The 20,306-nt window shown below is 43.0% G+C and overlaps 1 pseudogene; it reads right to left on the reverse strand.

Annotated features, from left to right (window-relative positions):
- Positions 1-12,275: 12,275 nt before the first annotated feature.
- On the reverse strand, positions 12,276-17,383 carry LOC123396897 (annotated as a pseudogene).
- Between the last annotated feature and the right edge of the window lie 2,923 nt (positions 17,384-20,306).

Genomic DNA, 20,306 nt, shown 5'->3' on the forward strand with positions numbered 1-20,306 from the left:
CAAATGGACATCTGGGCAAGAACGCTTATGTGTGGTGGACGTTTAAATAAAGAGAACGATAAAACCGCGTATCGTAGGCTTCACAACCTCCGGTGCAAATAATTTGTGATGCTAGGCTTTGACATGGCAAAAAATCAAGCAAAAACTAAACAACTTAAATTTTAATCCGAGCAGCTGATTGGTGATTAGCTGAAAAAGACTATTGCATCCTTTATAATTAAACATAGTTTTATTATTTATGCCACTACTCATGTTCCACTACTCAGTTTTGTCACTACGAGTCTCAACGTTATCACAAATGACTGTTAGATGCATGCTCAAAGATGTCACTAGACACCATTACAATCGCCTCAAAGCCCGCTTACCATGTTATATAACCAAAATACCCGTAGCCACATGTCAGCTCTTCCTCTTTCTCACTACGATAAAGTATGGATCTGACTCGATCCCCAACACTGTTCGTATTTTCCTCTGAAATTATTCGCTTTCTTACTCTTGACAAGTGGGCCTCACACTTACCATTGTGAGATGGAGAGAGCCGACATGCGGGTTTAGAGGAATTTTGGTCATGTAACATCCTCAGCAGATTTGGTTTGACAGTATCAATGTCTAATGACATTTTTGAGCCAACATCTAACGAAACCATGAAGTTTTTTATGTGTCTAATGGCATTTTTTAGCAAGTATCTCATGAAACAATGTCATTTTTGAGGAGCTGTAACTTCTAATAACAAAACTGAGTAGTGGGACACAACTAGTGGCATAAATGATAAAAAAAAACTCAATAAAAGACGTTTGTATGGGCATTGACGGTGCTCCATGTCCCGACATCAGTAATGCATTGGCGTAGTTAGGACCAGAAGCACAAGCTGATATATTGGTGTGGACAATTGACAGGAGCAGATGTATCGGGGAGTGCTCCCAGCGCCAAGCAACACGTGGAAGGTCCAAACCTATGAACCTAAAGGTTACCCATTACCCTACTAAAGGTTACCCATTAGGTTGGTTGTAATGGGAAGTATCATATACTAGTATAATGTATATGATACTAGTGTATGATACTACACTCGTAATGCATAGTATCATATGTTAGTATCATATGATAGTTAATTTATTGGCATGCACGACACATAGTAGCACATCATTTAATATGATACAGTATCATGATATGATACTCTACCCTCTCTTTCTCCATTTAACTCTATGCCATCTCATCAAAATTGTCTAATCAGTATGCATGATACTGCCTATGATACTTCCATTACGATCAGCCTTATCCTAATAGAGGAGGCGCGTGGTGGAGAGAATGATGCATGCATGCATTCTCTCACCCCAACACTTGACACCCATTTTATTTTCATCCTCATATTCATAGCTCTTGAACCAAATCTTCATTATTCAAACTTTTTTATGTAGTTGAATTCTTCGTGTGAAGACCTTCAAAACAAGATAATTTTGGGTATATTTGAACTACATTTTTCATATATATTCCAATTATGTTTGAAAGCGGTTTCATATAACATTCAAATGTTTCACTATTTCATAGAAGTGATTTCTAAGGCTTCGACTATTTTCACAAACCAGAATATGGAACTAACAAACACACTGAAATATCTTTCATCTATTATAAAAAAACAAGTTTAATTAATTTGTACTCCCTCCGTCTTAAAATAACTGTCTCAACTTTGTACTAGCTCTAGTACAAAATTGTACTAAGCTTAAGACGCTTATTTTGAGACAGAGGGAGTAATAATCAGTTCAAACTATTTTAACTGATATGAAAACATCAATTTCACACATTTGAAAACATAGGTTTCAGCCATTTCAGAGAACTGGCTTCGTCCATTTCATAAAACATCAATTTCGCACATTTGAAAACACAGGTTTCCGTCATTTCAGAGAACTAACTTCGTTTATTTCATAAAACCGATTTCATTCATTTAAAACAAACCATTTCACTCATTTCAATAACAAATTCCAATCATTTAAAACAATCGCTCTTATAAAAAACATAGTTCACCCATTTTTTTAAATTGATTCCATTCATTTCAAACACTGATTTCACTCATTTCATATAACACATTTCACTTTGTTTTAAAAAAAACAAAATTTCACACATATTTTAAAACTGATTTCATTTTTTCAAAAGTTTGTTTCACTAATTTCAAAATATGAGTATATACATCTTTAAAAAATCTTCATTAAAAATGTTGCACTGGTATATTTGAAAAATACTATTTTCATATATTTGAAATAACAAGTTGAACATATTTCACACTGAAATATGTGCCATGTGCATGAAAAATGGTTTCATTAATGTCAAAAAATGGTTGGGTTCCACTTATTTCAGAAAATTATAATTTAAAATTATTTGCAATAACTAGAATCACATTGTGTAAGTAACTAGTTTCGCATTTTTGAAATAATAAGTTTTACATATCTCACACAGAAGTATGCTTCATATGCATGAAAAAAATCACTCATTTCAAGAAAATGGTTTCACTACATTCAAAAAAGTTATTGCACTTAATTCAAAAAAACCGATTTCCCTCATCTGAAATATCGAAATTTAAACATATCTGAATGTATTCAAAATTGATTTTGTTCGAAAGTTCTTGGTGCTGGGAGTTCAAATATGTAAAAATAATAATCAAAAAACTAATTTTTGATTTGAAACATATAAATGTTATAAAATATCAAAAGGAAATTAAACTATTTGGATTTTGTGTAGGGATAGATCACATGCATGCGTAATATTATATGGTACTCTCTCTTGCCTTGTGATAAAAGGTATTGGCAACAAGACAAGCCGAGTTGACATAATGGGAGATAAAAATGGAAGCAATGTGAATACATAAAAAACACGCATGCATCTCAAAGACTTTGCGTGTTGGATGCTTCCCCGGTGGTTCCAGGAAAAATAGCTTTGTGCGTCGGTGCATCATTCCAGTACCACCACACTTTGCTGCTGCAGAAGTATAGTGTGAGAGCAATGTGTTCCACTAAGTGCTTCCATGCAAGCCGGTGCATATATGTCATAAGGAGTGGTGGGGCTGTGTTGGGGTAGGGGGCGCTGCCCCCCCTCCCCCCCCCCCCCCCCAAACAATCCTTGGAGCGATTTGTGCGATTTTGTGCAATTGCCGCGCCGTTTTTCTCTCTAATGTTCTTACTATATTGATCATCGGATCAATGATACTAGGTTATTTGAATGTGCAGGCTTAGTTGCGCCTCGTTGTGTGGTGATTTTTATGATATATTTCACTAAATATCTAAAGCGATAAAAAGACGTAGCACATTCTGCAAGATGAAATTAATAGAATAAAATAAAGCTTGCTAGCTTGAGCATAAAACACAAGCTATGTCAAAGATATCAGGAGGAATGCAACACTTTATATTAATTTGTAGTAACAACATGCCGCACTAATTTTATATAAATAACGTTGTTGTAGTACCTCTGGACGTTACCGTGAAAGCCCCATCTCGATTTGATGATTCCCCACCATCTACAACCACAAGAGTAGTATTCATGAACAAACAATACCAAAAGAGCAAAAATAAAATAAAGCAACTTTCCTAGGTAAGGTGTAAATTGGATTTTTTTTTTAGCATTTGGCCTCCCCATACATTGATGATATGTGTTTCACGCCCCCCCTACCCGGTGATTTTCGGCTAGCTCCGCCGCTGGTCGGGCCATGTAGCATCTAAATAGTAGGCATGCTTTGTCGGATCTAAATTACAGTTCTTGCTAATATTGGTCCACACTTCGTATTATACACCACATGGCTCCTCAGACAGTTAATATATCCCCCTTACGATTCATATTGTCATCAAGGTACAGATTGTGGACCTATATATAATTAGCCAGAACAGGGATGACACACTCACTTTACTTAAGAAAAATGAACTAAAAATATGTAACAACTACTATTAAGTATAGCTAATCCATTAATGATGCGTACCAGGATACCCCATAGGTTTATGGAAGTTCTTGTACTGTTGTTGAGATTGTGGCTTGACATGATGGTTGCAATCTACGACACATAGTGACCGCCGAAGTTCAACCCGGATATGTTGAAGGGGCGGATATTGTACTCCGAAAACCTCTGGAGCCAGTTGACGAGGAATGTGTCTTCTGCCATCTTCTTGTCCCCAATATCGTCGTAGTCGGAGGCCATGGTTGAGTAGGAAAATACTACACCGCAGGCCACGGCGGAGGCATGTGCAGCATGTGTGGCCGCACAAGGCCCAAAGTTTGCATGGCCCCCAAATTTTGTTGCCAGCCCATGGTAAAAAGCGACACCTAGGCCCGTCAATCATGGCGACTTCACAAGAAAAAAAAGCCCATGGACCCATGTCGGAAGCTTGGGAAAAAGTTATGTGTTCTAATTCATCCCTCTCAGGATTCGAACGACTAACCTCTCGCCCGAAAAAGGTTACAACAACCAAGTAGACAATTGAAACTTTGTGATTGTGGCTATAATGCCCCAAATTGACAAAAATGACCCCTCAGACGAAATAACTCACGAAGTGAACCCTAACACGAAATATTTCACTCGTCTGACCCTTTTGTGTGGCACCCGACACCTAGGCGCCACACTACACTGTGTGACGCCTAAGCCGTCGGCGCCACACGCCCCGACCACCTGCCAGAGAGGGCCCACCCCCAGGCAGTGTGACGCCGAAGCCTCAGGCGTCGCACATTGTAATGTGTGGCGCCGGACGCTTAGGCGCCACACATTGACTTATACAGCCACGGGCCAGCCCCCCTCCCCCACCCCCACCCCCTCCTCATTCCCCTCCCCCATCCCCCTCTCCCACACTGTGTTCATTTCGGCCCTTCTTCAAATCCTTCTCCAAATCACCAAATCTGAAGGTTTGGAGTGGACATTTGTTGTCCAATCACTCCCCTAAGGTAATCCCCACCTATCCCCTCATTCTCATCCAAACAAGAATCTCTTGTGGTCATTTTGTTGCAAATTTGAGGAAACCCTAGTTTTTCATGAAATGTGGGATGTATATGATATTGTTGTATTTGGTTGTATGTTAGGATAAGGGGTATGATGGGGTTAGGATTAGGGTTGTTTGGATGTTTGCATTATGGTTGTTTTAGGGTTAGGCTAGGGTTAGGGTTAGGGTTATGGATGTTTGGTTGTGTTAGGGTTATGATAGGGTTAGTGTTATGGATGTTTGGAAGTTAGGAATAGGGTTTATTTTTAGTAAGTAGATATTGTAGTTGTATGATTGCTTATAAAAATATTGTATGTTTTGTTGGTTATGTTCATCACGTGGACAAGCATGCCTTTTTAAAAGGCAATATTGATCCGGACCCGGATGAGCTTGACATGGTGTTCGATTTGTGTCCTAGCTATGCTGAATTGTTGGAACAAGTCTGAAAGGATTTGAATTGGATGGACCCTAGTGATGTAGTTGAATTTGATGGTAGGCATAATGTGGGATTCGGAATGCACATTCGTTGGAAGACCATGCGTGTCAACTCCGAGCAACGTTGGCTTGCATACAAGGATACGGTGGCCGAATCACTAGACAAGGCTCTAGAGTTATATGCCATCAAAACAAATGTTCCTAACTTGCAGTTGGATTTGAACCGGGTTGCCTCTCCGATTGTTGATGCTAGTCCTCCACCCATCAATGAAGAGGCCAACATTGAACCTCTTTCTTGTGTCCAACATGAACCATTGCTAGAGGCTAATGATGAGCACGATGATGATGAGAATGATGGTATTGTTCTTCATGACAACAATCTTGGTGATTTGGACAAATATAATTTGCAAGAGACAATGGACCATTCTATTCCATACTCACGTGGCTATGCATCTGAGTCTGACGATGAGGGTCCCGATGAAGAAGTTGATGAGGAAGGGTTCACGGCAAAGGAGGCTGAAGCTTTCACGAAGGTCATAAAGCGGGATCACCGGACACCATTGTTCGAGGATCTTAGCCTTGCAGATGAAGCCGTGGTTGACGGAGGCGAAGGCATATTGTTTGGAGTTAGGCCACCTTCTCATTGGGACAAATATGGGAAGAATATTATTTTGCCGGGGTCAAAGTTCCAAACATTCCTTAAACTGAAGATGTGGTTGGATGAATATTCTGTTACGCATTATAGGCCACACAAAGTTGTTCATTCAAACATGAAGCTGTGTTACACGGTTGCATGTGAGGATAGAGGGTGTCCTTGGATTGTCCATGCAAGACCATGGAAAGGAGGGCCAGGATGGAACATTGTCAGTTGTATGCCTCACACGTGTCGAGGCAAGAGGGTTGATGGTGCCCTTTCGTCGCAAAGCCATAGACAACTCACCTCCGAGTTCATCGCTTATAGGCTTTCCAACTCCATCTCCTCTCTTCCTACAATGAGCATAAAAAGCGTACAAGACCTTGTGAGGCATGTAAAGCAAAGCAAGCCGCATTCAAGATGTTGTATGGTGATTGGGAGCAAGCATACAACCGACTACCTAGGTTGTTGGGAGCTATTGCCGCCACTAACCCGGGCATGGTTCATGTGGTCGAGCCGTATGGGGAGAAAACAAGGATTCTCAATGGAAATAGGGTCCGCGTATTTGGCCGTGCATTTTGGGCATTTGAGCAATGTGTGAGGGCTTTTCAGCAATGTCGTCCTGTCATCTCCATCGATGGCACGTTTTTGACCGGACAATTCAAGGGCGCTTTGTTGGTTGCAATACCAAGTGATGCTAATAACCGGTTGATGCCTTTGGCTTTTGCTTTGGTTGAGGCAGAGAACAATGTTAACTGGGAATGGTTCTTGCATATTTTGAGAACCAAAGTATTACCGTTTGAAAGGGAAATATGTGTCATATCGGATCGCCATCAAGGCATACTTAACGCGGTTGACATTGTCATTCCCTGCCATGCTCCTTTGCATCATCGATGGTGCATGAGGCATTTCTGTGCAAACTTCTACCGGGCCTGTGGTAGCAAGGAGTTGGCGGATGATCTTCAAGATTGTTGTCAAGCATTTTCGGACAAACGATTTGCAATATTGTACAATGCTTTGCTTGCAAACAAAAAACTTGATGCAGGTGGGTTTGAGTTTCTCAGCAGGCACATTCAACTTCGGCCCAAGTGGCACGAGCTTATGATGAAGATGGCCGAAGATATGGTCAAATGACAAGTAACATGGCAGAATGCTTCAACCGGGTGCTGAAGGGTGTCGTGCGTTGCCGGTGACGGCAATAGTTCAATACGCATTCGACAAGTTGAGAGCATACTTTCTAAAGTACTCGCAAGAAACGGATGATCAGATTGCGGGAGAGAACAAGAAAAAGTGCAAGTACCAGTTTCCACCAAAGGTTGACAAATGGATGGTATTTCAATCACGGAAGGCTGACCCCCAAACGGCTACGCTGTACAACAACGAGGATTGGACATACCAAGTGAATGAGCCTGGAGGAACGATAAACGATGGCTAGCAACACGGAAACAGGGCGTTCAAGGTATCTTTATCGTTGTGTGATTGCTCTTGTGGGAGGCCAAGGTTGCTTCATCTCGCATGCTCGCATTTGTACACGGCAGCTCACACTAGGAATGTGGACGTCAACCATCCACTAACCGTGAGGGAGTCCGAGTTCTCGATCATGACCACGAAGCATACATGGGCTCCTAGATTTGAACCATACTTTGACCAATCACAATGGCCGGAGTATCATGGAGTACAACTATGGCCCGACCCAGAGTGGAAGGTTGTGAAACGGGGAAGACGAAACACAAAGCGTTTTAGAGGAGACATGGATGGATGGGGCCATGGTGGTGGCAGAGAAATGGGGAACAACCAATTCCAAGAGCCTACTGAGAGATCACATTGTGGAGAGTGCGGTGTAACAGGGCACAACACAAGAAGGTGTACGAAGCCAAAGAAGAAGTCCAAAAACAATGATTCTAGGTCAAGCCAACAAAGTCCTAGCCAACATGGTCATAGCCAACCAACTTCAAGCCAACAAGGGACGGGTCAAGCAAGCACAAGCCAACAAGTTCCTACTCAACATGTTACTAGCCGACTTGGGCTTACTCGAGGACGTGGTGGTGGTGGTGCTAGAGGCAGGGGTGGTGCTAGAGGCAGGGGTGGGATAGGTTGTGGTGGTGCTAGAGGCAGGGGTGGGATAGGTGGTGGACTTAGTAGGATTGGTATGCGTGGATACCTACGAGGACCATTTCCGTATGTCACATATTTGACTTATCTTTATCATGTTGTCTTTCATGCTCCTTTGTATGTTATTTTACTAACTCTGAGCTTTGATACCTGTTTTGTAGGTATGGCGGCTTCTCAACCCAACAAGGCAAAAGCGGAGTGGGGGGAGGAGAAGGATGCAGCCAGTGAAGAGCAGTGGTTGATGGAGAGGGCTGCAAAGAAGTTGAGAGAGGAGGATGCAGCCGAAGCGCGGAAGAAGAAGGAAGAGGAGTATAAGGCAAGGATGGAGGAGGAGTTGCAAATAGACCTTGCGCACTGGAGATATGAGGCTAGGATGAAGGAGAAGGACGGGAAGACGATAGAGAAACATAAAAAAGAATGGGAAGCTAACTTTAAGAAGGTGATGGGCAGAGGGCGCAACAAAGAGAGAGCGGGAGCATCAACGCTTCACGGAGAGGGTGATGGAAGAGGCTTCAAAAATGCGCAAAAGGGAAGAGGAAGAGGAAGAAGAGAGCAAGAAGAAGAAGGGAAAGGGGCCTTGCTCGACCCAATAGAGCCGGATGTTTCTATTCTCATGCGCGCTTTCTTCTTTGAACCCTATGTGTTGTTGAACCCTATGTGTTGTTGAACCTTGTTCGCTTGCACGCTTTCTTACTATGAAACTCCACTATGTATGCACTTTTGGACATACGTACTTTAAGAACCCTATGTATGTTTGAACTCCACTATATTTGTGTTGTATGTTTTAACTCTAGTATTATTGTGTTGTCTGTTTCAACTCCACTATCATGTGATGTATATTTGAACTCCTCCTCTACTATATGCTGCAGTTTTCAGCATGCCAGAATGTGTGGCGGCTAAGCCTTGGGCGTTGCACACGTGTGGAGCCTGAGCCTTAGGCGCCACACATGTGAAACAGAGGCTAACAGAAAGTCCACTTCAGATGCTAGTAGGTTTTCACATATGTGGCGCCTGAGCCTTAGGCGCCACACATGTGAAAACTTAGTGGCATCTGAACTGGACTTTCTGTTAGTCTCTGTTTCACATGTGTGGACTTTCTGTTAGCCTCTGTTTCACATGTGTGGCGCCTAACGCTCAGGCACCACACTTCACATGTGTGGCGCCTGGGTCTTAGGCGCCACACAAGTGAAACAGAGGCTAACAGAGAACTTGGCTACTCTCTTTAACAAGAATTATTTTTGAAGTAAAAAAAGCTTGGCTACTCTCTTTAACAAGGGTTATTTGTAAAGTAAAAAAAAGTTGGTTATGTACGAGATATGTGTGAGATTAGAACGTGCTAGTAAAGAAGGTCTAGGTGCCATGGATATGTATGAGATTCGTGTGTTGGTTATGTATGAGATTCGTGCTAGTAAAGAAGGTCTAGGTTGGATAACACAAATAGTACCAAGAACTTTAGATTACAAACAAAGTAAGGTACACCTTGCCGAAATTAAGATACAACGTGCTGATACAACTTGCTGAAATTAAGATACAACGTGTTGATACAACTTGCTGAAATTAAGATACAACTTGCTCATACAACTTGCTGAAATCTACTGAGTCCAACGTGGATATTTTCCTTTTCCATCACTGGCTTCTTCTGCTGCCTTGGCCGCACGAGCCCTTTCTCTCTTTCTCTCCCTCTCAGTTCACGGGCCTGTTCCCGCTGTCTGTAAACCTCCTCCAGCCGAAGTTTCTCTTCTTGGTTTTTCCTTATCATCTCATCAAGAAAAGCCCTCTGCTCCACACAGTACTCTTCCCACTCTTTCTTCTGCGCTGCTTTTTCCTCTGCTTCAGCCTTCTCGCGGCGCTCTTCCAAGTCCAAGCTAGCCCATGCACGGCGACCTCTTTCACGAATCTCGGTCACCGCCCAGTCCGGCATTTCCGTGTCAATCCAACGATAGTACGTGTAGAGAGGAGGAGGAGACTACCGGATGGATCAGATTCAAGTAAACAATAATCTGGATGACTTGAGCATACCAGAGGCCTGATGTACGCAGAAATAGATTCGGGTGGATCAGATTCATAATTGGCGCACATGAAAAACTTCATGCCCAACCAATCTGAAAAATCCGTCACCTCCTTCAGCTTGGAGTGATCACCGCACCAACATCGAACTGCTTCCACCCCCCGAGGCAAACTCGCACTCTTCATTTTCTTAGGCCTGATGCTTTGATCCGAGCAAGGCAAACTCATATTGACTAAAGCGGTGGTAGTGTTCTCAAGTGAGGCTGGATGACGGAGGAAGGCAGTCCAATGCCTCCTTTTATAGTTCACAACACAAGTGCAACACCCACAAGTGCAAATGCTTCACAACTCCAAATGGCTCCGGTTCACATCTTGGGGCCTCGTCCCCTCTTAGAAGCTAGCTTCTTTCTTCTCGCAACTACAAATTGCTCCGGTTCATCCAACTCATCGCCATGCTCATCGTCCATGCTTCTCATCCTTGACAAACGAGAGCCCCCGGCGACTGGGTTCTTTCCTTTGTGCGCATAATCATCCGTGCGTACCGCCTAAATTCCTTCCTAGGCTTCAACATGTAAGCGGAGTGTTGGAAAGCCTTCAACGTCATTTCGTCCGCAACCTATGATGCGAAAATGATATCGTCATACATATGAAGGTTGAAAGTGCACAATGTATGATGGCTATGTCATACCTCTGGAGTGTCAACATCATCCTCTAGAGTATTTCTTTGGGTATGAGCTGTCGAGGTAATGTCACCATCGTCCATACGAGCTCCCAAAGAAGTTGAATCGTCTAGAGTATTTCTTTGGGATGAACCGGATCTCGAAGGTGAAACATATTCAGGGTCACGACAACCTAAAATGTTGGATAGGCGCCGCAACTTCTTGCCATGTTCCTGTTAGATTCAAATATAAATGACATATATAAGGTACTGTATGTTGCATTCGTCGGCAAAATCTTAATAATGACACAACACCTTTATGAAAATACGAAGTGCAGATTCTCCCTTTTTTCCTCCAGGTGTCTTGTCTAGAATAGCTTCGGACTCGTCAGCTTGTTTCTTGACCTCTTTGCGCTATGATCACAAGACAATGACATGTAAGGGAAGTGAATATGTGTACTAGCGTTCATACTTAACATAGATGAGCACACTTACAATAAAGTTCAGGACAGGGGCGAAGGAAGTTTGGTACCCTTCGCGAATTAGCTTGTTGTATTCGCCATGGGCAAGTGCATCGTACTCAGTGGGTTCTTCCAATATGTCCTCCTCGTAAACCGATGGACAAATCTCGACACGAGTACTCTCCTGGAACCATCTTACGTAGTTGTTGAACGCAAGCGGACAATGCTCGCGGTGCTAGGTTCCTTGCGTACTCGTAGCTGCCTACACACTTTGCTCGAAAATGATGACATAGTTCTTATGATGCTTATGCCAATCCTTGATCTTTCGCTGCCTCCTCCTATCCAACCTGCTTTTTACAAAACCCATCAGTAGCTCGCTCAACACTAAAAACAAAACCCATCAGCAGTTCTTTATTGTGCATGATTTTGTTACCTGTGAAGCTGTGTGTCGGTGTCCACCCACTCCGGCGGGTGTGTCTGAAACAACCCAAATTGATGCATCACACGATGCGGGAGATGAAACTCAACCGCCCAATTGCATATAAGGGGACAACGCATTAGCCAAAGATGTTTTTCCTGCACGCATATTGGATTGAGTTGGAACGTGTGTGCATCACCAAAGTTTGGCTCGACACCATATGGCTGCCATTCCACCTACAACATAACATAAAAGTCACAATTCATTTTACTCACAACAAAAGCTGGGAGTCAACTCTGAAACCATCTTACCTTCTGGCGGTAAGAGAATCCATCTCGTTGGTGTATTGCTTGTACAATAGATTCACTTCGCTTGCCACCTCCGATACCACATCCCACTTGTAAGCCCGTGGTCATCCCAGGTATTCCACTTTGCGGTTTTAGGGCGTCCAACAGGAAGGCGTTCCCAGCTCCATATCGAAAGTAGGAGCATACAACCACCAACTCCACCGTCCTTTGTGGACCTGCGACAAGCATCGTCCAACTACAAGTAACAACAAACATGCATCAGTTTAGCAGAAAAGTATAACAAAGAGTACTTACTATTAACAATTTATTACCTGCCGATACAAGTAAGCCAGTGCGGCCGAGCCCCAACTGAACTTGTTGTCGAAAACAGTCAATGCCTTCAGCCACATCCATGGAGCATTCTTGCCAGTGCCGTCAGCGAAGATAGTCCTAGAGATGACATACCACATGTACACGCGAGCATACGTCTGGATCACCTCGTCATTTGCGTCCTGAGGACAATGAACAAAGTTGGCGGCAATCCAAGTGAAAGGAGCGCCGGCTGGGACTCTATCTTTCTTTCGTCCATCTTCTACCTCCGGCTCTGGAGGCGACATACCAATAAGGGCCTCCATTTGTTGCCGCCATCCCTCGGAATCAGTGCTCATACAAAGATGCTTCCCCTCTATCGGAAGTGCGGTGATCATGGAAACATCTTGAAGAGTCATTGTCATCTCTCCGATCCGGAGGTGAAAACTATGGGTCTCCGGCCTCCACCGATCAATAAGTGCAGTAATCGCCGCAGCGTTCAGATTGGGCGTTGACCGACTCACAAGCTGAATGAATGGAAGGAGTCATCTCATCTCGATGTATGGTGTGTACCGCTCATCGTACTGCATTACAGTCGATGCCCCATGAGACCGGATCTTCAAGGGCATAAGCTCCTGCAAACAGATAGGAGTGAGTGATATCATTACATTTTCATTTTATTAAATACATGATTTTTTAACATATGATCTACTTACCATTTTCTTCTCCGACATCAAATAGGTCTGGTGTTCAACGTCATAAACATCATTCAAAAGCCACACCAGCCTACATATCATAAAAAAAATACTTATGAATGTACTCATATTCAAAAAAATACTCATATGAATCTACTCATCTACTAATCCACTCATCTACATATTACTCATATCCTAACTACTCATATGAATCTACTCATATCCTAACTACTCATACTAACTACTCATATGAATCTACTCATATCCTAATTACTCATATGAATGTAATCATATGAATCTACTCATATCCTAACTACTCATATGAATGTAATCATATGAATCTACTCATATGAATCTACTCATCTACTCATCTTCAAAGAAAAACCAATTCCATTTGGATAGAGAGATGGGAAACGAAAGAGATTACCTCGTAGCCAAGCTTGGGGGATCAATCCACGGAAGAAATCATCAGATCTGAAGGGGGTGGGGGAGGGGATTCGGACTTGGAGATAAGCCAGCCGCCGCCGGTTTGAATGGGGAATGAGGAGGGGGAGGGGGAGGGGGGTTGGCCCGTGGCTATATAAGTCAATGTGTGGCGTCTAAGCGTTTGGCGCCACACATTACAATGTGTGACGCCTGAGGCTTAGGCGTCACACTGCCTGGGGGGTGGGCCCTCTCTGCCAGGTGGTCGGGGCGTGTGGCGCCAACGGCTTGGGCGTCACACAGTGTAGTGTGGCGCCTAGGTGTCGGGCGCCACACAAAAGGGTCAGACGAGTGAAATATTTCTCGTTAGGGTTCACTTCGTGAGTTCTTTCGCCGGGGGGTCATTTTTGTCAATTTTGCCTCGTGGCTACTCTCTATCACCATATAAGTTACCCAGCCATAGGCTTTCTACCATTGGTGCATATATTTTCCAAAAGAGTAAAATAAATTGAAGGTCCTAAAAGTATTCTAAGTGTGTCAAGTAGGTCCTAGAAGTTTGAAACTATTCACTCCGGATCCTAAATGTGTGTAAATCGTTCACTTCAGGTCCTAAAAGTATTTCAAGTGTGTCAACTAGGTCCTAAAAGCCACGGGTAAAATACACATATAGGACCCGTGGTAAACGATTTCAAATTTTAGGACCTACTTGACACATTTGAAATACTTTTAGGACCTCCGATGCATTTTACTCTTTCCAAAATGCCTCATTGAGTTGTCCTTCAAGGAGTTTTCGTTAAGTGGCTCCATCCATCCCAAAACACCTTAGTATACTCAATCATTTACACATAATGAGGAAACATCTTTGATTTTTAAGGCGTTTTCACCAAAATACCTTAAAACATTGTGTTAAGGAAATTAAGGAGAACACCTGAAAATACCATTTATTCACGCAGCTAGATGATGACTCGGTTCAACGCCACAAGTGAAATAAATATTTTTTTCTCTAACGATGTAGGCCCGTCTTAGAGTTTGGCAGAGGGCCTATGATTTTGCCGGCCCGACCCTGCCACACCGGCAGGTGATTCCAGGAAGCGCAGGTTGGGCACTGCAAAATATCACAAGTCGGATATATAATTGATTTGATCGTACAAAAGAAAAACGTTGGTAGTTCAGTTGTATCATCATACATTTGGTTTAGGCCTGCATTTTTTCATTTAGAGATGCGTTGTCGCTCCTTTTCTTGGATAAGCACGAGTGTGCGTACTATATTTTACAGAGAAAGATTGGGTGAAGAGCCCCTTCACTTTGCTGATTACATATTACATGAATATCAACTCCATATATCCAGTCTACCTAGCGGGGTGTGACTGTGTCGTTTTCGTCCCAGCACCTATATTTCGATATTTCGCCTGGTTGCTTTGTAATATAAAGCGGGAAAAAACCATTTTTCGTTATATATCCACTCTACCTAGCTATGATGCTCTAACCCCTCTCGCTAGCCCACCTCGACAATTCCTCGAAGAAGGCGTCGACCTGACTCATAAGGATACCTGGTTGGTGCCACGTTCTTCCCTTAATCTCTACTTGTTGTATGAGGTTCGATAGCGAAGACGCAGCTCCATCAAATACAATTTCATTGTGGTGTTTTCACAACTCCGACATGACCAGGATGAAGAACGCACGCACATCCTTCCGTCCCAAGTCGGCTTGTCGCTTGTTACTGCACCATATGACGAAGCTCGATCCCATGGGGGCACCCATCCTCCTTGTTGAGTTTGCGGCATATCGCCGTCACACTTGTCTCGCGAGAAGGCGGTCCAATAAGATGTTGTCAATAGTCTCTTTTTCCCACGTGCAGAAAGAAGACGCTTCCTGGTAAGATCCAACACATGTTTTATAGTGTAAGTCATACAAAGAATTTGCATTTGCAGCGGGCCTTGAATTTCCACCCACGACTTCTACCACAGAACTTTCGCTCTTCGTGCGGACCGGGCCAGCTTCATCAGCGCTTTGTACCGAAGTGAGGAGCTTAGTACTGAAGTGAGGAACATATGTATGCACTGATGTTTACTATCATCAGACAATTGAAAGGTTTGAACTGAAACTACTTTTGACCGTTACAACTTACAAACTAACCTCCATTGAGCTGCATGAGGAGTGGCTTCGTCGCCTTGTTATACTAGCTACCTCCACAAAGTAGTATAAGAGTGATCAACCGGCTTCAGGGCTACCTGGACGCGCTGCTGATGTCCGCTCGGCGGATCTCCCCCCGCTCCCATGTTGCTTAGCTTGCCCCTTGGTGGCATTTTTTTGTTTTTCTTTTTCCTTTCCTTGAGCGTGACTCTGCTGTTGCCCTAGTGCTCTTTTGGTTTATCACTTTGTTGGGTTGTGGTTGTATGGATGCCGGTACTTATGCTTTATATATAAAGCGGGGCGAAAGCCTGTTTCGAGGAGGAAAAGTGATCGGTCGGGCATCTTGTGGATGTCATGTACCCACCGTACTGGTGCCACCAAACTTCCTTGGCAACACAAGGTACTTATCGGCAGCCATCAAATTGCCCTGTCATAGACAGAGTACTCTCTGAGGCTACTAGTAGTGATAGTGACTCCTACCCTTGGTTCATCTATATTGTTCGCATTGTTGCTACTTCGTGTCTACCGGATGAACTCTCTGAGCTGAGCCGAGGCTCTTAGGATGCGTCTGCGCGCAACTTGAAACAGGCTTTTGCCCCGTTTTATATAAAAAGCAAGAACCGAACAAGTACACAGACGAACAACACAATATGATGAGGTAGCCCACTTACAAACTGATCCTGAGATAATCAGCACATGCAGAACGCATGCGACTTCTACCAGCAAATATCACCGGGAAAAACTAGAGACACCCATGCTACGACCTAGAAAACCTAAGCACCACGACACTGCCCCCAAGAGGGAAAACGGTCCAGAGCATTGACGTTGCCGAATCCACACTGGACAAAGGTCTTCATCCGAAGCCCTCACATGGAGAGAAGAACCACAACGAAGTCTTCAAAAAGAACACGTGTCACCCACAGGTGTCGCCGTCATCGGCGCCAAGGCGCAAAGCTTTCGCTCAGCAACTCACCCGTGCCACCTTGAGGTCGCTAGGAGTAACGTGGCAGTGCTAGAATCCCTATCCAAATTGGGACACTCAGTGGCGGAGCCAGAAAATTAGGATAAGGAGGGTCAAGTATAGTTAAACCTTGTTAGGGAGGGCCAATCCATAAAAAAAATCATTTTAACACACAAAAAAACTATTACTATTCATTCTAGGCTTAAATCACTAATGTTAGGGGGGCAGGGCCCTGGCTGGCACCCCTTGTCTCCGCCACTGGGGACGCTGCCCCTCCAAGATAGAGGGCACATCCGAGCTACCAACCGCGGCACATCCCGTTTCCCACACAACCCTAGAAGAGAGTCACCACCACAGGAATGATGCCCGCCGGAGAGCAGCCATGTGAACCGCCATTGGGAGCCACTGCCCCGGCATCCCTATCGCTAGATAGCATATGCCACACATATCACAATGCACACAACCATGGTTGGGAAGAGTGGCGACATTCCATTCACTCCTAGCCCGTCATCAGTCCTTGAGTCTGGGTAGGCACGTCCACCGTAGGAGGAACTCACACCTGTGTCCCTAGCCAAACCCGGTGGACTGAGAGGGACACGACTCCAAAACTGCCGACGACCGCTGATGAGTCAGCTCCAAGCCATCGACCAAGCGGCTCACCCGATGTCATGCCCATGGTTACCAATGCCAATCTGCACACTGACACAACACTACCACGACCACCACCACCGAGCACCATACCCATGGGGAGGCCCACGAGCACATCTCCGGCCAAGCTGGACGTCATGGCAAGGCTCGCTTCACCCGCCCCACCGTCCTCGGCCCCGCTGCATGCAGCAGTAGCTTGCGTAGATCTGCCATCCCCGCCGCCACCGCTAGCTTTGCACGCCCCGCTAGTAGCCATGTCGCTCGAACTAGCAGGAACATTGGCGACCACTGTGGTGCGCCACTAGTGGGGACATGGCCTATAGTCCCGGCCCGTAAGGGGCTTTAGTCCCGGTTCACCAACCGGGACCAAAGAGGCGGGACTAAAGGCCTAACCTTTAGTCCCGGCCCTGTTCCAAGCCGGGACCAAAGGTGCTCCACGTGGGTGCCTCGGAGCGCCCTCAGGGGCAGGCCCTTTAGTCCCGGGTCTTAACACGGACCGGGACTAAAGGATCCGTCTGTTTATTTGACCCAAAAAGGTACCTTTTTATTTATTTTTCAAATTTTATTTTTGAATATTCTTTGATTTGTTTTTATGTTTTATTTCAATTTTTAAATCTTTGATTTATTTGACAATTTAATCTCTAATCACCCATCCTCACTGCTCTAGCGTAGATTACTCATTTCAAATCGTCTAACTTCTCGGCCGGTCATCCATCCTTTCACTGCTTCAGCCCGAGCACGCTTAACTTCCTGGTTCTATCGCCCCTAATTGCCAAGTCTGCACTTGTTGTTCTCCTGACAATAATAAGCTATCAATCCTAAACAACCTAGGGTTTGATGTCATGTCACATGATTTAATTTTTGGAATTCAAACAATTATTAAAATAAACAAAATAAGTAATAATAATAGTGAATTTCAATGAAAACAACCTAAATATTTTAAATAAAATTATTTTTTCTTATTTTTGTGGAAAAAACTTCTTTTTGCCATAACTTTTTTTACATTTGGAATTTTGAGCATCTGAGAAAACTTCACCGGGCAAGCCCCGGTGAAATCGATTCCCAATTTTCTCTAGTTTTTTTTTATATATTAAACCTTTTTTTTATGTCGTATGCAAAAGTTATGGCCGTTCACATTTTTCCCTTTTTTGAAAAAAGGTCAAAATTCATATCTCAAAATTTGTATACCAACTAGGCACTAAAACCTAACTACATCTCAAAGGATTTTATTTTTTTAAGATTTTAGCATTTTTTTTATTTTCTACAAAACTAAAAAAGACGGTCCAGGGAGGGTAGAGTTTGAAAATTTCAGAATTCCCTTTAGCCAAGAGTCCAATCATACCCGTCGACTACATTTGCTAGCACCGTCCCCGCCAGAATCACAACTAAGGTTAACCAAGCCAGAGTTAACCCTTTCTAACTTTATTTGCTATGTTGAGCTAAATGACCCTGAAATTGAAAAGAACTATAATGAACTCTGAAAATGTTGAAACTTGACATGGTATCATCATTTCATCCACATAGCTTGTGCTAAAAAGTTGAGAGGGTTACGACAAAAACTGGATGCACTTCGTGTACAAATTGGACCATCTCCTTCGAAGTATCACGGTTTCGGACGAAAACCCATCTGCTAGAAAGATATTTTATTTTTTTACTTATTTCAACTTCAGACATTTTATGCATTTTGTGCATTCAATATAAAGCATTCAAAACCACATCCTAAATTTCAACCCTTTATAACTTCATTTGCTATTTTTCATGCATTTAATGATTTTTTGACCTAAATGACCTTGAAATTGAAAAGCCCGACAAATGAACTCTGAAAAGATTGAAACTTGGCATCGTATCATCATTTCTCCCACATAGCATGTGCTAAAAAGTTGAGAGGGTTACGTCAAAAACTGGATGCACTTCGTGTACAAAATGAACAATCTCTTTCGAAGTATCAGGGTTTCGAACGAAAACTCATCTATTGCAAAGGGATTTCATTTTTTTGAACTTATTTGAACTCCATACTTTTTGTGTGTTTAAAATACACCATTTAAAACCACATTATAAATTTTCAATATTTTCTGACTTCATTTGGTATTTTTCATGCATTTACTTACTTTTTTGAGCTAATTGACCCTGAAATTGAAAAGCACTACAAATGAACTCTGAAAAGGTTGAAAGTTGGCATGGTATCATAGTTTCACCCACATGGCATGTGCTAAAAAGTTGAGAGAGTTACGATAATAACTGGATGCACTTCGCGTACAAACTGGATCATCCTTCGAAGTATCAAGGTTTAAGACGAAAACCCATCTGCTACAAAGTCATTTTATTAAAATGATTTTAATTCCATACTTTTTATGCATCCAATATGCACCATACTATAACATGTTAAAATCTACAGAAAGTACTAACTAGAAATAATAAAAAACAACAATTAAATGACTAAAACAACTATATAAGCAAAACAATATTGTTTTAATTAAAATACAAATTTAAATTATTCTAAAAATAAAAAAATAAATCTTATTGTGATAACAATCTAACAGATGACTAGGAGAAAAAAGAATTAAATTAAAAACTATTTGTAAACTCAAGTTATTCACAATTTGGGTTTGAAGCAAATTTGAAGAAATTCAAATTTAAACCATTCAAATTTAAAAACTAATTGCACAAACAGAAACTAGACAAAATTTTAAATATAATGAAAAAAGAATCACTCAAAAAAATTAAATATCCTAAAAGATATAAGCAATTTAAAACAGAAACTACAAACAGAAATAAAATTTAAAAACAGGAAAAAATAAAAATACAAAACCCCTTTAGTCCCGGTTCGTGTCTCGAACCGGGACTAAAGGTCTACCCTTTAGTCCCGGTTCAAGACACGAACCAGGACTAAAGCCTCCAAACCCTTTAGTCCCGGTTCGAGACACGAACCGGGACTAAAGGTCCCTTTTGAACCGGGACTAATGACCGACCGGCGTCCTTGCCGTTCGAACCGGGACTAATGCTAACATTAGTCCCGGTTCGTAATGGAACCGGGACTAATGTGTAAATTAAGCTCGGACGGAAGCCCCTTTTTCTACTAGTGCGCGCGTGTTGCCGCGCCACGACGCCTAGCGCCCGTGCCCCGCCTAGGACGGAGGAGCCGCATCGGCAACCCCTGCCATCGAGGGAACGAGATGGCC

This window comes from Hordeum vulgare, chromosome 5H (assembly GCF_904849725.1).
Source record: "Hordeum vulgare subsp. vulgare chromosome 5H, MorexV3_pseudomolecules_assembly, whole genome shotgun sequence".
Classification (NCBI taxonomy): domain Eukaryota; kingdom Viridiplantae; phylum Streptophyta; class Magnoliopsida; order Poales; family Poaceae; genus Hordeum; species Hordeum vulgare.